The sequence below is a fragment of the Cuculus canorus genome, chromosome 3, assembly GCF_017976375.1.
Source record: "Cuculus canorus isolate bCucCan1 chromosome 3, bCucCan1.pri, whole genome shotgun sequence".
Lineage (NCBI taxonomy): Eukaryota > Metazoa > Chordata > Aves > Cuculiformes > Cuculidae > Cuculus > Cuculus canorus.
This window is the reverse complement of record NC_071403.1, coordinates 121,583,089-121,601,541: the sequence shown is the minus strand read 5'-3', so window position 1 is coordinate 121,601,541 and position 18,453 is coordinate 121,583,089.

Genomic DNA, 18,453 nt, shown 5'->3' with positions numbered 1-18,453 from the left:
AATGCAATTTCTCAAACACCACAAGAACTGAATCAACATCTCTAGTTGAGAGGAAGGACCTTTTTCTAAAACGTCCTTTTCTTACAGGGAATTAATGCTCCACTGAAAGTAGAGGGATTTTGTAACTGCAAAGGCTCTCAAGTTGTTTTAGCTATTTGGATTTTTTTGGTTGCACCTATTTCGTAATACAAAGGCTCAGTTTCCAGACATTTGCCAGATTCTAATATCTTGCTTTTCTTACACGGGAAATATTTCTAAGGATTATCAGTATAAGTTCTTGAAGAGGAAGAGCGCTCCTGTGCTTACAAGGCTGACCAGACCCGAATGTTTCTCCAAGGAAATATGTTTCCCAGGTCTCCAGATCACTGTGGGAAATGACCTCCTGGGAAGCATAGGAACTGAGTAGCTGACCTGCCTGTGCGATAGGCACCCAGTGCGAGGAACCACAAAAGCAGCTGGAAGTCAAAGAGCCTCTGAGGATCAGCACGATGTCCACATCCACATAATAAATATTGCTGCAGGGACTGGAAATCTGCCCATGCTGTGAAAGGAAAGCTGGAGCAAGAGCCCGGGAGGGACCTGGGAGTTTATTACTCTGGATTTTGATGTATCTGATTAGATATAAAATAGTGACTCTGTAAAATGTGGCTCACCCCAGAGGTTTGGAGGCTTCACCAAAGGGGTAACATCAGACTCCAGAGAGCACATCCTGCCCGCCTGGTTCCTGTGTCAAAAATTTCCGTGGAATTGGCATGTTTCTTCAAAATCTTTTAGTTCTGGAAAATCTGCTAGAAACTATCTTATTTGGAAATGATTAACCTACTGGTGTGAATGCTGGGGTGTCTGTGCAGGGACAGGAGCTGGACTCAATAATCCCTGTGGGTCCCTCCCAGCTCAGGGCATTCTATGATTCTATGACTGCACCTACGTGAGGCAAAAGAAACAGTGAAAAGACATGGGAAAAGGAATATTGTCAGCTTTGATGAAGAGATGGGGAATCGAGCCACGCTGGTTTTAAAAGAGAAATTTTAATTTAATTTAATGTGAGAAATTGAGTCTGAGCTGGAAATGTCTGTCGGGGCTTCATCCAGTTTATTTTCCTCTCCCACTACAGGCGAAATCCACGCAGCTCCAGCACAAAAGCAAAATGTAGCAAACAAAATATTATTACTTTTTGTCTCGATCACACTGATGATCACGGAAGAGGCAAGTTTTCTACATTCCTTAAGAAGCTAAACCCCTTAGTCTAGAAAAAAATAAAGACTTTATAATATTTGATTCACATTTTATTTGTTTCTTTTTCTAAGAAGAAACATAGGAGCAAATTTGCAGAACTGTCTCATTTTTTCATGCTGGTCTTATGATCACAGAGAGTCCAGAAAACAGCTCAGAACAACTGATATGAATTTTAGCGACCGTTTGCGCAAGCGTGCCTTTGGTACTACAGAGTATCGAAGGTTAGTGACGCTGCTTGAGAAACCTGAACGCATCCTGATTTATTGTTGCTTAAAATAAAACCCCTCTTCATTCTTTCTTTCTTGTTCTTGCCCTCCTAGCAGCAGTGGCAGGAATTATGTTGTACCTCTCAGCGGCCCAGATAGCAGTATAATGTGCAGTGTCTGACAAAGCCCCACGAAGTAGAATACAAATAACTCCATATTATGCTGGAAAAAGAAGGCAATGTGAAAATCATTCAATATGAATAACTTCAGTTTCTCAAGTCTTCTGAGGGAAATTGTTTCAAGAAAAGAGAGAGAAATTTATATCTGGAGATAATTTGGAGCTGGGAAGTATGCCTGTCATTTGAATTTGACAGCCTGAATTCCCCAGACAGGGTTTTTTTGATTATTCTTGTTCAAAAATTTCAGTGGTGATTCTAGAACGACACCCTTTATACCTAACATAAAAAGTAAAAGAAATATTTATATATATTCTGCATATGTTAAGTTACATATACACACAGGCACACCTTTTCCAATCCCAAATGACTTAAAGCGATTAATTAATCATTACAGTACCCCTGGGACAGGAATATTATCTCCAGTTTAGAAGCAGCAAAATGGATGAAAACAGTTCAAGTGATTTATTCAATGAGTAAGAAGCCAGCAGAGTAAAGGAACTAATTGTGACTTATTGCTAACTCCTTGTGCAATCAGTGTATTTCTGTATGATATTGAATACAATAATGGAACCCTGCATGCAAACAGCCCTGAACTTTGCAATAGTTCACATTGAATTGACATTTATAAGGATTTATATAAAAAATCCTGGCTGTACTAGCACATTTTGTAGCCCCGGCTCAACTAGAGAATAAAAAACTTCAGCATTTCCCATCAGGTAATAATTCTAACTGTACAGTTCATTGTTCCAGTAGGTGTGTAAATAATAGGTAATTATTTGTTGGTCTAAAGGAAGGTACCACTGCGCCTTGCCAGCCTCATTTAATTTCTATCTTGAGAGCATCATAGCTAAACGAACCACACACTTGTAATGTAAGGCAGAACATCTAATCAGAGTTATGATGATCAAAGGACATAAGGGAAATTTTGACATTTTTAATGTGATTAAACTGAAAGTACCTTTCTAAAATGCACCGCTATTGCTACAGAATATATCTCGTGGTTCTTAAGGAGAGAGGTTTTTGGCGGAGTCTTTGGCTTGTGGAAGAGCTACTTGCTTCTCTGAAAGTGTGATCTTGCAGCTTTTTGTTTTATTTCTTTCCCTGTACTGTCATTAACCCTGTCTAGTCACCATTACAAGCACCAGACACGGCAACCCAACACCGAGGCGCTAAATTATTGCCAACCCATTTGTACCATCTGCTGCACAAGCGTCTGTTGATGGAAGGAGTGGTGGGGCACCTGGTGACCATGATGTCAAAACAACATTTGTAGGGGAGGCAGGGAACGGCAAGAGGACTGCGTAAACAAAGCATCGGAGCAGGCACGATGCTGGGATTCGCAGAGCCTCGAAAGGCAGCCAACCCGGTGCTCTTCTGTTTGGGTACTTTGAGAATCCCAATCGCATACATCACGATGGCCTTCTCAGAAGTGGGAGCAAAGATGAATTTTGCTATTTATAGGTTACAGAAGTGAGGAGGTATGAATGGTACTACAGGAAATGTGAGAGGAAAAGAGAGGAAAAGAGAAAGAACTAAGGAGGGGAGCTGTGGGGACTTTCTTAGCATCTGGCTGGAGGAATGAGGAAGGATGAGAGAACTGACTGCTGCTGTGGGAGGGCTGTCCTCTCCCTCCTTCAGACGCAGACTGTGTTTCTAGGGCTTGGTGTAGAAATAGCTGGCAATGCAATTCACACTGCTTTCCCATTATATGTATGTACTCCATTTATCTCTTTCACCTGTATAAAGTAATGTGACACCACCTGTGATTTTTTTTTCCACACACTACTAATGGAATAAAGCACAAAAACTCACCCTAAAAATGTGTGTGATTTTACTCTTAATGAATATCCTTGCTCTTTACTTTTGCCTGTGCAACTGACTGATTGTCTAAGCTCTTGAACGTTCTCCCATGTCTAGAAAAAATGGGATTTCTGTATTTACGAGGTGTTGTGGCTGAGTTCATCTCTATAAGTATCTGCAACATTTCTCACTGTAGGTGTAAGTTATCTCCTGGTGGCTGCCCCATCCTCTCCGGAATCTGCAAAGATAAAAGCTTGGGAACCATTGTTGAATGAATTAATTACTAGAGATGGAACCATGCTATAATTAAAAAAGAATCTAAAAATTAAAAACCTGTTATGATTTGATGATACTCAATTAAATCAAGGATTTAAATAAGGATTGGAGCTGAAATTTCAGTGTGTTTGATAGTTTGATAGTTTGTTAAGTTGGATTTCGAGATTTAAGATCACGGGTGTGTTCTTTGTTCTGAGCAAATTTGCAATGCCTTGCAAAAAAAATGTTGTTTTTTTTTTTTTTAAATGAGAGGCTAAAAATGCATTTGAAGAACTTTGAAGCAGAATTAAATTATGGAAGTCTGCTTTCCTGTGCTATTTAGATGGCTTCAGACTTTCCTAAGCATTGTTTCTGTGTTGTACAAAGAATTATTGTTTTATTTTCCTGTTTTTTTCCTGTTGAAAAGCTAACACAAAACAAAGAAAAGTTTTAGTTGATTTCATAATAAAGTGTTCTGCTCATATTCAGAAGACGCAATTTCACAGTGTCTCCAGTTACATCTAGACCCAGGTGTGATTTAGAAGAAAATACCTGAATAACAGTGATAGAACATTTTCAGATTTACTGCCTTAGGAGAAAGCTATGTTCCATAGCAGGAAAAAACTGACAGCTTTATTTTATGAAGCAAAACAAGTATGCAATTTTCTGTGATAATGAAGGACTGTTAAGCCTTTTCCTATATGTTTGGGATAAGACATAGAATTAAGGTTCTGACCGTATCTACCATTGCACATTCAATAGTACTTTTTATCTCCACCTGCCTTTCTACTGGTGTCATTTTCAGCCCTTCAGTGCTGGAGTTCATTCAGTATGACTAGTATGTCAACTTCATACTAGTTCTTGAAAATGCCTGAAAAGTGATTAAAATATTACTTTATCCCTAGATCCTTCCTATAATGTATAAGAGGGACAAAAAATAATTCATCAGAACATGAAATTCATAAGATAGTAACTGTCTTTATATCGGTGACAAATCTTTGTCGATTTCAGAGCATCTGGGTAACTTTGTCATAAAGGCAGCAGATCATGTAATCTGGAATATTGTCTTATTTTCATAATAGCAAAGTTTGCCTTAGGGTTTACTGTTAATTAATCATGTCCAAATATTAACTGACATCCGTTCTTGGGTTTGAGCAAAACTCCCCCCCAGGGCACCTCCTCTGTGGAAGATGTAGCATTTCCATTTAGGAAGTGAAAAGGATGAAGTGCTCCAAGAGTCAGGGCAGTTGTATACACCGGAAAAAACAGCTCACATTAGCTGGGGGAAGACAGGAAAAGAGCAGTTGGCTCCTGGGAACCATCTGAGGAAAGAGTCATCGCTTTTGGCAGAGCTTGAGTGAAAGAAGGGAGAAAAGGAGAATAAATAAGGAGTTGCTGATCTTCCCCTGTATCACACTGATATAAATCCAAAAGGACTGTAATATGAGCAGATGATCCAACCTTTGATCGCTATTACAATAATTTTACAGTCTTGTTGATCTGTGTAACCTTAACGGAGTTATTGTAGACTTTCAGGAGAGGGAACTAGTATAGACCTTAACGTAGTTGAAAAACAAATTGCTTTTTTCCTTCTCAGATATATTTCTCCATGTCAGTCCAGGTGGGAAGGTGCACACAAGTGGAATAAGAGACAGTCATGAGGCTGAACTTGAGAGAATTGGGCTCCTTTAGCCTAGAGAAGAGAAGGCTCTGGGGAGACCTTAAAGCAGCTTCCAGTATGGGAAGAGGATGAAGGAAAGCTTGGGAGGGGCTTTTTATCAGGAGGTACAGGGATCAGGGTAATGGTTTTAGACTGAAAGAGGGAAGATTTAGATTAGATCTTAGGAAGAAATGTTTTATTGTGAGGATGGGGAGACACTGGCCCTGTTTGTCAGGAGCAGTGGTGGCTGCCCCATCCCTGGAGGTGTTCCAGGCCAGGTTGGATGGGGCTTGGAGCAGCCTGGGCCAGTGGGAGGTGTCCCTGCCCATGGCAGGGGTGAGACTGGGTGGGCTTTGAGGTCCCTTCCAGCCCAAAACATTCTGTTATTTCTATGGGATCTCAACATAAAAAAAACAAGGCTCACTGAACTTTTTTGGAAACTAAAGTGGTGTGAGAATGAACAGTGAGTATTTGAACTATTTTTCTTTCATTTATGGAAAAGCTGAAAGATTTAAAATGACAATCCTGTGGAATGAGATTACTATAATGTATAAAGAACACACGTTGAGACCCCCAGACAGAGGTAACTTGAATTCTGTGCACTTGGGGATTTCAATCTCAGTATTTCTTCGTCCTAACATATGTATTGAAAAAAAAATCACCTTAAATTGCTCATTTCTTTCTAGCAGGTATTAGAGAGTGGAACTCACTAATACTTTGGAAAAGTCTTCTATGTAGATACTTCTTTGTAGACATCTGTTTCAGAGTCCTGTTCTCAGGGGACTATCTCTGCTCCCCCTGCCATGAATATTTACCTGCCTGAATGCTAAAGTCTCAGCAGTGCATGCCGACACTCATTTTTAAAGGTCTTCTAATCACCAAATTTGGATGGTTTGTTACCACAGGGCCTGGTTCTGATGCTATAGGAACTCCTCTATCCCATTTCAAGTGCTAAGTACTGACTAAATAGGGGCCTTCTAAGGAATGCTTTGATTCTTAAAAAAAAAAAAGCTAATTAATTTCCTCTATTTATAGAAAGTTCAGTAATGAAATGACTTGGAAGTTGCGGTAGCAATAAATTGAATTAACTTTCCATGTTCAGTTGTTTTTTTTTCGTCTCAAAGAGAAGAAACTAAGCTGGGCTGACATTGCACATTTTCAAGAACTTTAGTTCAATTCTAATGCTACAGAAGTTAAACTTTCAACCAACATCTATTGCAGTCTTCACACTGAGTTCCCTGTGTCTGAAATGATTGCATAACTAATCTAAGAATAACTAATAAAGAAGAAGACTATCAAAGAGAATAAAGTCCCTGGTGCAGAGTTATACGTATATAAAGACAGAGCCGGAGAGAGTCAGTGAGAGAGAGGGCGGTGCAGCCTGGCTCTCTCAACAAACCTGACTTCTTTGGAGATTTCTGACCACTAAATGTACAGGTAGACAATGAGTTAAAAATCACGTGGCTCGTTGAAAGCTGTCGTAAAAAGTAGACTCCTTTCATGCACGTGGTGCAAGATGCTCTGGATAAACATATGTTACTCTATGTTTCCTGCTTGAAAACTTTGTCATACAAGCCCATTTTACTTTGTGGCACAGATGGGAAGCAACTTGCTTACATTTCCATACTTGGCCATAAAATGAGCCAGGAATAGAATGAACATCACCATTTCCAGCTCTCACTTAAAATTTCCCCTCCTTATAATTCCCAATGGTAATTACAGCAAGTCTTTTTTTTTTCCTCGGAGGTATCACAGAGTCATAGAATCGCCTGTTGGAAAAGACCTTTGAGATCATTGAATCCAGCCATCCCTGTCCTCTACTAAACCAGATCCCTGAGCACCTAATCCGCCTGGCTTTTAAACCTCTCCAGGGATGGGGACTCCACCACCTCCCTGGGCAGCCTCTGACAGGGCCTGAAAACCCTTCCAATGAAGAAATGTTTCCTGATGTCTAATCTGAACCTGCCCTGGCGCAACTTGTGGCCATTTCATATATTGACAGTGGTACAAGATTGTCTTTGTTTTTTTTGATGGTAATGCTGTTGTTCAGATCATTCATTACCATTAGATCCCGCCTGGTGTATTGTGTCCGGTTCTGGTCCTTGCAATATAAGAAAGAAAGACGTGGATAAGGTGCAGAGAATTCAGTGGAGGGCCACCAGGATGACCAGCGCTGGAGCACTTGCCCCATAAGGCTGGGGGAATTGTCTTGTTTGGCTTGGAGAAGAGATGGCTTTGGGTAGGTGGGAGAATTGGAAGAACTAATAACAGCCTTTCAGTAAGTATAGGGAGGGTATCAGGGAGACAGAGCCAGGCTCCTCGAGGTGATGTGTGACAGGAAGGTGAGAGGCAAAGAACACAAGCTGAAACAAAGATGTTCAGACAGGATGTAGGGAGAAACATCCACCACAAGGGCAGTCAAACAATGGAAGGGGTTGTTCAATGTGATTGTGCGGACTCCCTGCTCAGAGGTTTTGAACAACCACCAAAATCAAGCCCTCATCTCCACCTATCCCTGCTTGGAGCAAGAGGTTTGACTAGAGAATTCCTGAGGTCTAAGGCTTCTTCCAATCTGCTTTAGCCTATGATCCTGTACCTCTGTGCATTTATCATATGATTCTGTAGCCTCATTACAGATATATTTTGTATCCTGCTGGGTTGTTTGTACACACATTTTTTCTTCTTTCTCAAAGAAATCCTTGCCTTGCATTTACGTGGAGTTCCTTTTATCTTACATGAAAAATTGCTGATGTTACTGGTGCTTTCTTGTATTATATTGATAAGTTGTCCCATGACCCATGGCTAAGAAGTCATTCTAAGATGACACTTAACTTTAGTCTTGCTTGCAATCTTTGCTGAATTGCTTTCTTGCTCTTGTAAAATGCACTCAACATCACAGATATATGACAGATAAGTGAACGTTCTGGCAGATTCCAACCTCAGGAAAATAAACCATTTTAAGTCTAAATTTGTATCAAGCTATCCCTCCCTGTATGTACATATTTTGACACCTTCGTCAACACAGTTTCACTGTGCTTTTATGGAGTATCTATGTATTTCATGAAACCCCTTAAAGTAGAAAAGCGAAATTCAGGCACTTCTCCCAGTTTATTGAGTTTTTCACAGCTCCATTTATAGTTTAGTTACTTCAGAGGGTTCTGGAACAAAAGCTGGAAATAGGAACTGAGAGCTTTGAAAAAGTTGAAAGAGAAGTAAATGTACTTTTGTTTGCAGCTATGAATGCCAGTAAAAGTGCACTCGTGTTTCTGTTGCACAGTCCCCTTCTCCTTCTCTTTTACAAACCTTAGAATTTTTTATACGGTCAATTTTGTTCTGCAAACCCAAGTTTCACTTCAGTTACTCAGATTTAGAGGTTGTCAATTCTATTCCTTGGAGTTTGACTGAACAAACAAGCCATCACTTCTATAAAATATACCAGGGACTGAGATTATGATTGGAGTTGGCGAAAGGTGATGTCCTGAAGTGTATTTACTCAACTCATTTTACCAAGGTATGCTGGAAATTGCACTGACTGCCACCAATATGTTTTGAACAGATAATTGTGCATGTTTTGCAGCTTTCCTGTGCCAAGGAGGCATTCAATGCAGCATTCATGTCTGAGATGCATTGCTATCCAGGACATCGGAAGAATATAAAGAAATAAGGAATTTCACATGGGAATTCAGTACTGAAACAGGCTGCGCAGGTCGACAGTAGAATCCCTGTCCCTCGAGGGGGTTAAAAGCCGGGTGGATGAGGTGCTCAGGGATCTGGTTTAGTAGTGGGCAGGTATGGTTAGACTAGATGATCTCAAAGGTCTTTTTCCAACCAAGCGATTCTATGATTTTATGAATTCAGGAGGCATCACAACTGCATCTGTATTCCTAAACTAAACAGTCAGTTACAGTTTTTTTGGCCCATAGGCCAAAAGACTGGATGTGTCCATACAATTAAATTCTTCTAGCCTTTAAAATGTAATAGCAATAGTCAGCATTCCTGTAGGTAACGGTCCCCGGCCTGTTTGATTCAGAAACTCTGCTTAAATATTGCATCGCATTGTGTTAGTTTACCCGGGTAAAAAATGTGTTGGGCATTACACTGATAACTCAAAGTTCCAGTGCCCGTACCCAGGATCTGATGGTGCTCACTTTACCCAAACTCACAAAATACAGGTGCCTGACATCAAAAGTAAAATTGGGAAAAGCTGTCTTAATGGTAGGACTAATGAGGAATAGGCTACTGAAGAATTATTCCTCTTGTATTGTATCTGTGTTTGTAAAAGCTTATCGATTTGTTTTGTCAGTCACTTGTTCTATCACTGGGACGTATAGCAGAAAATCATGGATGGAGGCAAACTGATATGTCATTAGGGAAGCTTCTATCACTGTATGATATTTCTCAAGATAATGATTAGATTTTGTGAATTTAAGCATGATAAAAAAAGGATTTTTTAAAAATTAAGCGTCCTTAGGAACAAGGGCAGAAAATTAGGAAAAATTGGAAGAATAAAAGCTAATGATTCTTCAGATTTTATAGAACTATACAGTTCCCTCAAATTGTTATTGAAAAGCTCTAAAAAATATGTCTCCTTTTTCTCCTTTAGTTTTGAGGGGTTTTTATTACTGCCAGCAACTTTGTCTGCAATATAAAATATTAAATTTTGTCATAGGGGTCAAGTCAATCATTTTGCTAGTTAGCTTGTCTGGAAGGAATAATAGCTTCTTGTTTAGAAACTATAGAGTTGTTCCTGAGTTACTTTGGATCTCTGTCCTGCAATTCTGGTATGTGGGCAGAGTCCTGTCCTAAAGGTAAAGAATAAGCATCTCCCCAGGCACAGAAGATTTCAGGAGCCAATAGAAATATCCATCTTGGATGGTACAAAATAAATGAAACATCGCACAGCTTCTGAGAAGGGAGAATTTGAACTGGCCTGGGTTGTATTATATGTCATCCTTCTCTGATAAATCAGAGTATCAGCAGCTGATGCTGTAGGAGTCACATTTCAGGCTGCTTATAATCATGTTTATTAAATGCCACAATAGGGGAATAAGCCAGCTTCAACATGTCACATTGTATGTGACTATTGATTGCTACGCATGTCAAAGTAAAAACTAGAGGATAATGAAGAATCCAACAGCAGAGCCATGATAAGCAGTGATCCTTGGATAAGTCAATTATTTGCTGACCTGCAGTGCATTCCCTCAACTTCATGTCTCTGCTACTTTTTCTGGCTCTTCCACACATATAAATTGGGAGACGTATGGCAATTTGAGTGCCTACTGAGGCCCAAGCCCAAATCTTTGCAAATAACGATAATTGGAGTCAAAAAACTTTGTTTGAGCATCTTTATACCAAAGGGGAGCATGGCTGTTGACAGTAGAAGAAGGAATAGGTGGGGAGAACAACAGAAGAAATGTTTCTCTGACGAAGTAACAAGCCATAATTCTTGTTAGTGTGGGACCAAAAATTGTGGCCTTTATCAAAACAAATAACAAAAGAGTTGGGATTGAGTGCAATGGAATTTATTATGTGGATAAGGATGACAGGTAGGAAAAGTGGAGACTAAAACAATAACCGTAATATTACTGTGTCACTGTGAAAAGTACAATGAAAGAACAGCGAACAAGCATGTATAGATGTCCTGTATGAATCGATGCAGGCTTCCAAAATGTTATATTGATTTTAAAAAGCAGCTGACATAAGAATAATTGGCAGTAAAATGGGAAAAGGAAAAAAAAAATCAAGTTATAAATCTACTTTTTCAAACTTAGGGCAGGTGTTTCCAAAGGTGCTAAAATTAATGTGATCTCAGTAGATAAATCCCTTAGCTTGTTTTGAATGTTTTCACATAGATGCTTACAATCGGGCTGCTAGAGCCATAATTAGGCCCTTAAAACAAATAAAACTAGTTTTCAGAGAAGCTGATCTCTTCTTAAAGGTGTTCAGAGTTCAGTGCTTTTGAAGATCGGGTGGCTTTGATTTCGTTCTTGGGTTCCTAGCCTGGGTGGTTTAACACCCAGGGGCATCTTGAACAAGTGTCACACGGTTTCAATCTTCGTGTCCACTCAGTATCGCAAAATGAAAGGAGGGTACTGCGAAGGCCTCTCTGCGGAAGAGGCAGAGTGTGGTGGGGATGATGGCAGTCAGGTTATGGTCTCACTGGGCTGACGTGAGAGAACTGCAGGAAGGACAACCGGATCACTGCAGGCTGCACTGTTTGCTCAGATGTGTTTCTCCACGTCAGTCCAGGTGGGAAGGTGCACAAGTGGAATAAGAGACAGTCATGAGGCTGAACTTGAGAGAGTGGGGATTGTTCAGCCTGGAGAAGAGAAGGCTCTGGGGGGGACTTTGGAGAAGCTTCCAGTACAAAAAGGAGCTGCAGGAAAGCCGGGGAGGGGCTTTTTATCAGGGGTGCAGGGATCAGGGTAGTGGCTTTAGGGTGGGAGAGGGGATATTTAGATTAGATCTTAGAAAAAATGTTCTGCTGTGAAGGCGGTGAGGCCCTGGCCCAGGCTGCCCAGGGAAGCTGTGGCTGCCCCATCCCTGGAGGGCTTCCAGGCCAGGTTGGATGGGGCTTGGAGCCCCTGATCCAGTGGGAGGTGTCCCTGCCCATGGCAGGGGTGGGACTGGATGGGCTTTGAGGTTCCTTCCAACCCGAACCATTCTATAATGATTAAAGAACTTGCAGATAGGTGGCTGGCCCACAATTCAGATTGTTTGGTTCATTTCCTTATGCCAAGATGCCACCTCAAGGCTGGCCTAGAATATCTCCTTTCCAATTCAGTTTTCCTTATCAAATCAGGGTGGGGAGCACTGCTGTAAGCTGATGGGTTGGCTCTGCCAACCTGGGGAGGAATCTATTATCTGACTCAATTTGAGAATTCAATTTCTTGTTTATGCCAAAATAAAAAAGAAATATTCTTCTCCAAATGATCGCTGCCCTCAGAAAATTTACTTGAGTATCTCAGTTACTGCAAGGTGGGCAAAACATTGTTTTAGTTCCCATGACAGACAAGGAGCCCTTGGCCACCTCTTTAGATCTAGTCTGGTCTAGCTGAGTGTCTTCCACTGCTGTGCTTATAAACCAAAATCCAGGGAGATGTATATGAAGCTCAGCTCCCGAGGGGACTACGCATTGTAAAGATATACAGGTTGGATCTGTGCTTATTTAACTGATATAATTCAAAATCTCAAGACACACATTTTACAACTGTTGATGCTTGTGTGATTTTCAGGTAGTGACAATACCCTGTTGGAACCAGGGAGAGGATTAACATCATCTTTAAGCTCCCTCAGCCATTTTACCCCACGTTTTATTCCTAGTACAATTCCAAGGGGTTTGTGCAATGGTTTCCTGTATTAAATGTCACGTTTCTCTTTCTTCCTTTCTTATTTACACCCCTCTCTTGCCCAAATCTCTTCTTTTCCCGCCTCTCCTCTCATAGTTTCCTTTTCCCTTGACTTTTTCACTCTCCATCCTTCAGCGAGCTCACACAGCTGCTGATTTTGCAATGCAGGTGTTAGTCAGTAGGAGGAACAACGGTCTTCCTTTGTGGCTTTGATGCTGCGTCCTAAGATTAGGAATCCTGAAAAAGAAATTTTACATCACTGTTTATTACCTGAACAGACTAATACTGCTGCTCTTCTCAGTGATTCTGTACCTCAGAAAAGTATAAAATATGATGTGGCTCAATTCCATGACACAGGAGAAAAGTAATGGAATGAGAGCCGTGAGCCTGCCTATCAGAAACCAAGGCAAAACAGAATTTGGTTCCAATAATTTCTGCTTTAACGGCATCACACATAGACTGTTCAGGGCTTAAAGCATTGCAACTGTCTCCTCTGACCTCTCACATTACACAGGGTGTAAACTGATCTCTGCAGCGTGCCCACAGCTTGGGGTGAGCTTGTAGGAGATGCTAATGGCATCGACATGGGGTCAGAGCACCACGACTGTGTCTATGCACTCCAATCTCTTCCCTGACAATGCGTCCTAACCAAACACAACACATTAATAGAACAAGTTTAGGACACAGCTTCTGGGAAGGCATCTAGGCTAGTGTTGAATTAGCTCAAGAAAGAAAATCTCTTTAGTGTTTCTTCATAACCATCAGAGAGAAACACATTGGCTCTTCTAGCAGGCTGGGTGGGGCCCTTGGAATCTGGCCCTTGTCTTGAATGTCAGCCCCAAAGGAATATTTTTCTTCCTGTTGCTGACTACAGAGGGAGTTTGTGGAAATAAGCATTTCTAGAAAGAAGTCAACCTGTTTGAATGACACCCTCTGTGTCCTAATGATAGCGAATTCTTTTACAAATTGATCCTATTTTATTCTTTTTGAAGCAGTTGTTTCTCAAGGAAAGAGTTGAAACATTTTTGAGTGAGGGCATAATTTTCAAATTAAAATATTGCTGTTTCTAACAGTGATATAATAGCAAGAAAAATTATCAAGGATGTGAACATTATCCCTTGCAATTACACATTAAACAGTAATATCCCCATGTCTGCTAATGGGGGCAAGGCTGTGATTCCTAGGGGATAATCGTGACAACAGACTTCAAGTAGACAATGCCACATCGTGCTTACAGCCAAGTGGCTGTATAAGAATTTGAGGTTTGGTTTATTGGTATGGTTTATTGGAATTCCCTAAGGGACCAAAAAATGGATGATCTGTTCAGGCAATGGAGAACATCGAAGAAGTTCATGAGCAGAAGACTTAATAGAAACAGCTTTGGAGGCCCTGTGCACTCAGTGGCTGGTACAGACAATACGTTATTTAAGTCCTAAGCCCCATTCTTTTAGTGGCATAAAAATAAACAACACATCCATCATGGACTACTCCCTGTTATACATCCCTCACTGATATTCACCTTCCTACAGAAGCAGTGGTCCTGACCCATTGTGGTTGAAATAAAATTGCCTGGAGCCCTTATTATTAATCCCAGAATCATAGAGTGGATTGGGTCAGAAGGGGCCTCAAACCCCCTTGAGTTCCACCCCCCCCACTGGCCCAGGCTGCTCCAAGCCCCATCCAACCTGGCCTGGAACCCCTCCAGGGATGGGGCAGCCACAGCTTCCCTGGGCAACCTGGGCCAGGGCCTCCCCACCCTCACAGTAAAAAATTTCTTCCTAAGATCTAATCTAAATTTTCCCTCTTTTATCTTAAAACCTCATCCTATCACTGCAGTTCTAGGATCACACTAAAATTCCAGCGCAGGTCATTACATTTTGCGTGTCCTTAGTCCCTCAGCTCCTTCGGTTGCCCTCAGTTCCTGTTCAGATTGTTGCAACGTATTGTCAAATCTGTAGAGTATCTGACACATTCCATGTGCAGGGTGGCTCCATTTTCCATCCGACAAGGAGGTGACTTCGTGGTTTGTCTTGCTGACAAACCCTCCAAGGGGAGGGGCTCTGCTGAGCATTTTGCACTGATATTTGATTAGTTAATATTTATAAACTTTGCTTGAAATGCGCTAAGAAATGATGGCAAATTGTTATTGCTATAAGAACAACAGTGTCTTCCAATTATTGTCATGAATTATTAACATCAAGTGCTCAGAAAACAAAACAAAATACAAAACAAACCTCTTGACCAGAAGGAAAAAAAACGTACAGGAAGGTATGAGAAGAAAACCCTTCATACCTGATTTTTTCATGTGTGCGCCTGTTTAGCTCTATTTTTTTTTTTGTTTGAATTGTATAAAACTGTTGAAACAAAATAATTTATTAGCTCAGTTTTATTTGCAAGGAAGGTTCAGTTGCCCTTTATATTATTGTTATATCTCAAGACAATGTTTCTTTACTTATGAGCAGATGTTTGAAATCCTCCAGGAGATTTTTATAAGACTATGGAAATGAACTTGGCATGGGTACCGGTCTCCCAGGTGGAGCGGGTGAACACAAGCCTTCTTAGAAGTCTCAGATCAAGGCTAGTCAGAAAGAGCAACAGAGCCCAGCCACCAAAAGCCTAGTGCTTTGGTGACTGACAGGTACAGGCTCTTTCTGAAGCATAAAAAGGAATGCTAAATGATCTCACTGACAGAATAAATCTTCTATTTGTTTGGTCTGGACCAGATGTGCTACAGGCTGATGTGGAAATGTCTGCTGATGCCAATCTCAGTTTAAATCACAATTTGGCAGCAGAGTTTTCCCCCCCTCTTATCTGTTCCCACCCCCCTCTGCCCCCCCCCCTTTTTTTTTAAGTTGCAAACCCATTCAGTGCTCCTAAAAAAAGTTCCAGCAATGATCACAATTAATTGGAAAGGGCTTCACTTGCCTTCCCTAGGACTGTGAGAAGCAGCCTTTCAGGTTTTTCTGTCTGCATAGCACAGAAGCCACTGTAAAGTCAGGAGAAACTCCTCAAGGTGTCGTGCACTGAGGCTTCTGCCCCATCCTGATACCATCTGTCCATATCTCATTATGCAGACTTGGATGCCTCTCTAAACCAGGGTCTAACAAAAACCGCTGAGATCATAGTTTTAGGTCAGGTAGTTTGCCAGATCCCCATGCGTTGGTATAGGAATCCTTGTTTGCCAGAGTAATAAAATAAGAAAAGCTGATTTAATAGTTTTAAAACAATGAAACACTTCAAAACCTTTAATACCTTTGCACCCAGTGAGAGCTCCCTGCCATGCCTGGAGTCATCTTGTTCTGCAAAAAGAAGAGAAAAATATTTTAAATCGAAAAGCTAATACTTATTTGTTTTGTCACAGAATAGATGGTCAAGATACTCCAATGTTTTCCCTGTAAATGACATTTTCCTGGAGGTATGTTGGAGACCATTAAAACTTCAACCAAGGGAAAAAATGTAAAAAAAGGAGTAGAAGCGTAAGTGTTACGATTAGATATTCACAGAATCAAACAGGATCACAGAATTGTTTAGGTTGGAAAAGACCTTTAAGATCATCGTGTGGGAAATAATCACGCAAGAAACTCTCGGTTTCATTGAAAGCTTTGAGAAGATTAAACAAGTTTGACATACCTGAGCAGAAAGTCTCTGGTTCACAGAAATTACAGTTTCCTGTCAGAACCAAACAGAAAACAACATAAAGGCATTGAAAGAGAAGGATGTACACACTCAAGCTTTCCTGTCTGTAAAACCCAATAAAACTCACTATTTCATTATCAGAGAATCATAGAATCGCTTGGTTGGAAAAGACCTTTGAGATCATCAAGTCCAACCGTACCTGTACTCTACTAAACCAGATCCCTGGGCTCCTCATCTGTTATCCAGCCCTCTCAGTTATTTCAGAAAGCCAGATTAATGTAGAAGTGTTACCTATATAATGAATAACAGCTATTATAAAATCAATTTATTATTTACCCATGACCTCCTCAAAAAAAATTTTGCCACGGATCTATTTCCACAGGACTCAATCTAAAGCTCCAGCCCTCTGCTGCCTTTGTTTTCCTTTTGATTCAACCAGCAGCAGTGAAGTTGTCTTCTTCCTGAAAGGTAAAGGTTTGCTCCAAAGGCAAGATTCAGTCCTTCGACAAATGAAAGATTCCCTGCATCAGACTTGTCACACCTTTCAAAGGCGTTAGAGGCACTGCAGGGCTAGAAATGGAAATTTTGCCTCACTCTGTGTGATAAATTTTCTGTTTCACAGTGGGATACAACACCTATTTCTGGAGTTATAAATAGTAGACTTTTTTTTTTTGTTATAATATGAAAATTTGAATGTTGCTGCGGTCTTTAAGTTCTTCAGTAAATGGGGTGAGAGAGGAAGCAGTGCATGACTCAGAGTACTGAATAATAAATTGACACGTCCAGGGGAATTCCAAAGATGTGTGGGAAGAACACTTGTCCCCATTTAAATCAATGCTGAAAGTGAATCCAGAAGTGGCCCTTCATGGTCTAGAACCCAGACAGGAAAATAAGTTTCCTTAATGCTTTCTGACATCTTTGCTTCAACCCCCAAATTAAAAAAGCAGCAAGTTCAAAAAGAAAGGGAATATTTTCCTCTCTTAAGTTTGTTTCCTGAATCACGCAAAAGCTGAAAGGCTGTCATTCTGTACGGGCTGCCTGCATCTCATTCTTGCTTCTGATCCTCCAGGTCAAGAAAAAAAGCTGTGTTTGGAAAGCAAGTTATGACAGAGGTATAAAAATAGCAAAGAATCATTACTGGCTCGGCAGACATTAACACAATTGTGATGGATTCCACGCAGATGCGACCACAGTTAAATACTAAATTCAAGAAAAAGGGTATTTGCATTGCTTTAATTCCAAACAAACTTATTTCAGACGATGAAGCTGAGTTGGTTGTGTTTATTATCATCTGAGTTTGCACACTTCCTCAACATATGTATGGAAAAGATTCTAAATTGTTCTTTTTTTTGTCAAGACAAAAAAGCACCACATTTCATGGCTGAGCAGACACGCACACCAACTGTTCAGGCATCCAAGGAGTTTGTTGCTCTGTGCCAGTGTATTACAGAAGAAGACATAACCAAGTCTTCAAATTATATTGCCCAAGCAAATCAAGTTTTTCACTCTCAATGGTGAAATTGTTTGGATTGCTGTCAGGTGACACCAAGTCTTTGATCAAAATGCGACGCAGGAGGAACGTTTTGGGACACCGAACTAAAAAAAGTAAACCCGAGGCCGGCACACCCAGGCTGGAGCGTAGAACGCTAGCATGGACAGCATCCACCTTTTTTATGTTGTGGGTTAGTCAGACAAAGAGGATTTGAATTCTGTGGGATGTATGGGGTGCCTCTAGATGGTGGACATGATGCCAACAATAAGGATCTCAACTGAGCAGCTGCAGTCAAGATCTAGTTGAGATAAACCTATTATTAGGAGTACCCAGGAGCCTAAAGAGTTTTCAGTGTGTCAGGATGGAAGCACTCATATTCCTAATAACAATTACAGAATAAAAGTTCCCTGCCAGTAAAGTATAAAGGGAATTTTGGAACCTTGGGGATGACCCCAAACAACGTTCCCGGGAGGATGAATGAGACAAGAGCCCTCTGGAGGTGGACTTCTAATCCTGCCACTGTGAGATGAAAATCATAGAATGGTTTGAGTTGGAAGAAACCTTAAAGATCATCTAATTCCAACCCCCTGCTATGGCCAGAGACACCTCCCGCAGGCCCAGGCTGCTCCAAGCCCCATCC